The 2,989-nt window shown below is 43.1% G+C and overlaps 1 non-coding gene across 1 annotated transcript; it reads left to right on the forward strand.

The window, feature by feature from the left end:
* The first annotated feature begins 871 nt into the window (after positions 1-871).
* LOC141636707 (small nucleolar RNA R71) lies at positions 872-978 on the forward strand. Its single transcript, XR_012541300.1, has one exon. It is a non-coding gene; the product is annotated as a small nucleolar RNA R71 (small nucleolar RNA).
* Positions 979-2,989: the final 2,011 nt, after the last annotated feature.

Below are 2,989 nucleotides of genomic sequence, written 5' to 3' on the forward strand. Positions count from 1 at the left end.
ACCTGGTAGACGCCTTTTTCTTTCCTTTGCTCGTTCCAGCTTTGTTTTGACTCGGTTTTGCCTCATCTTTTGCAGCATCATCCTCGACCATAGCAGGCCCCTCCAGGGTGGACCCACTCCTTAAAGTTATGGCATTTAGGGTCTCTTTCTCGTCGGTTTGAATCGGTAAGTGTCCGGAGCTCGAGTGGTACTCTTGCTAGCCAATTGAGCAATTTGGCTCTCTAGCATCTTCATCCCGGCCTCTCTAGCTTGGGACTCTTTCAAAGAATAAGTTCTTCAACTCGGTGAACTCGGAATTTTGGGATTGTTCTTCTTTGCGCGGCATAGGGAGGTTTTTGATATGGTTGTTTGTGTGGAGGCACATATGTTTCTGTCTTCTTCTTCTTTGTTGTGGAGGTTGAGTTGGATTCGGACATTCTCGCTACTCCACCTCAAGTTGGGGTGGACATTCGGCTCATATTACGTGTTTGTCTGCCTATAGTGTTGAAAGGCGACACAAGACTCAAAGGGGACAGAACAATTCTCTCGAGACATGCCCCTCGACTTCACATCTTCTACGAGGCGAAAGGACCGTCTGCGAAACAGCGTTAACATGGTACATCCCTCCTTTAGAGGCTCCTCCCAACTCATATTTGTCAAACCTTGCGGTGAGAGCTTCTAGTGCAAAGAACAGAGGAAGATTCAGCACTCTCCTCCTCGGTTTCCTCTCAATTCCCATATTCAGCCTTATGAGTGGCCAAATCATCTATGATCTTCCATCCCTTAGTCTCTCCCATGTTCTCAACAAATCGGCCATTGGTCGCACATCCAAAATAGCCCTCGATCGTCATACGACCCATTATAGAACTGGTTGCAAAGACTCCATTTTTCGAACCCATGGTGCGGTATGGTTCGCACCAGTTTCTTGAAACGGACCCATGCTTCATGAAAGTTCTCATCAGGCCCCTGTTTAAAGCTCGTGATATGAGCTCTAATGACATTAGTCTTCGAGGCAGAGAAGTACTTTTTGTAGAATGCCAGGGCTAAGGAATTCCAGTCGGTGATCCCATGAGCGGCTCGATCCAGATCTCTATACCACTCTCTTGCAGCATCACAAAGGGAGAAAATGAACATGGTCTCCTTGATCTGGTTCTTGGGTCGCACCGGTCGGCGGGGGTATAGAGCAGCAATAATCAATAAAAATCTCCATATGCTTGGCTGCATCTTCATTTGCAGCTCCCCCGAACTGGTTTCTCTCAACCAGGTTAATATAGGAAGGCTTTGGCTCGAATTTTCTCGCCTCCCCAGGTAGTTCGAATCCTTTGTAGAGATTCGCAGCTTTCGGCTCTGAGTGACTAGCAATGGTTGCTTCTTCAGCCATGACTGGAATTTCTGGAGAAGTGACTGTCTCAGCTGAAGAAATTGAAGCAGGAGATGTAGGTGGATCTTCTTCGAACAGAACGTTCTCGTAGTAGCTTGACAGAGTACTCAGCTCTTCCTCTGTTGGTAATACCCTTTGTGATCGTCACAACTCGCGCAAGGATTTCTCGATCTCAGGATTGAATGGTATTAGTTCACCACCCTATGACCTGCGCATAAGAAGAAACTACAAAAAGAATATAAGAAAAGTTTAAGGAACGGAAGTCCCTTAAACTACAGAAAGACTAAATAAAAACAACTAAAAATTAGAACAATTGCCTCCCCGGCAACGGCGCCAAAATTTGATACCCGTCGTGAGGTGTCAAAAATAAATTTATAATCTCCAACTACAACTATAGCTAGCGGCAGTCGGGTCGAACCACAGAGAGGCAGACGTAATTTCTAGTTGTTTAAATTCGGTCTAAGGTAACAATAAAGTGGGGGGTTGATTGGATTTGGTCTACAATTAATAGCATTAAAAGAAATGTAAGCTAATGAAATATATGAAATCAAGTATAAAAAGAGGTACTAGGATGGTCGGTTCGTTATAGTTTCGGCGGCAGCATACTAAACAGGTCTAAATCAAACACATGAGGCGGGAAATAAAGAGGTCCTCTCGGTCCACTCTTAACAAATAGCATCTTTCGATCTCGCTATAGGTCCCTAATATCACTAATACTAACTTTCGTCCTGAAAAGTGACTACGGTCTAAACTTTACCTATCTTTCGATCTCAGCATAGTTTAGTCATTTTAATTGGTGATCTAACAACTGTCCCTATCTCTCGATCTAATGGGTCAGTCACATATTAAGCATTCAACTAGTCGTGTGTACTCGATTCGTCGAATAAAGAATTAAAACAATTAAAACGAAAATAAAACCTCACGTGGTCAGTCGATCGACCAGGTATGGCAGTCGATCGACTGACACGCGATTCAGGCCGTGTTCATTATATTGCCGCCTACACTATAATTCCCCTACATCCTAGCACAAAATATTTAGCTACTCATGCTAAGGGCGATAACAGCAATAAAACTAATAAGATAGACAGAAGAATTCATGCTTGAAACGGTAAAATAAACAATTAACAAAAGATGGCAATTCGGCTTGGGAACTGATCTAGCAATTCGACAACTATGAACGAAAATAAAATAACAGAATAAAACCAGAGAGTACCGTGTGAATCGCGAAGGAAAAGAACAAAGCCGAATGGCAAAGTGAATTGTATTCAATACCGAAAGTAATCTCCAACCCTAATTATTCTAAAGAACTGTATGTAAAACTTGGTAAATTTCTGAATGATTGTATCTGTCAAACTAGGTTACGTTATATAGAAAGTATACGTAACATAATTCCTAAACCTAATAACTCATGGGCTTGATAAATCTCGATCTTTTAATTCTCGTCTGGAATAGCGTCTTGGTCGATCGACTGAAGTGACCGGTCGATCGACTAAATAGCATGTCTGAGCCTCGGAACCCGATGGTTGGTCGATCGACTGAAGGTAGTGGTCGATCGACTGCTTTAGCTTCTACTTGACTTCTATAATCTCGTGGATTTGTCTTTTGGGCCTTGGATTGCGCACCAAGCTC

The sequence above is a fragment of the Silene latifolia genome, chromosome Y (assembly GCF_048544455.1).
Source record: "Silene latifolia isolate original U9 population chromosome Y, ASM4854445v1, whole genome shotgun sequence".
NCBI classification, from domain to species: Eukaryota; Viridiplantae; Streptophyta; class Magnoliopsida; order Caryophyllales; family Caryophyllaceae; genus Silene; species Silene latifolia.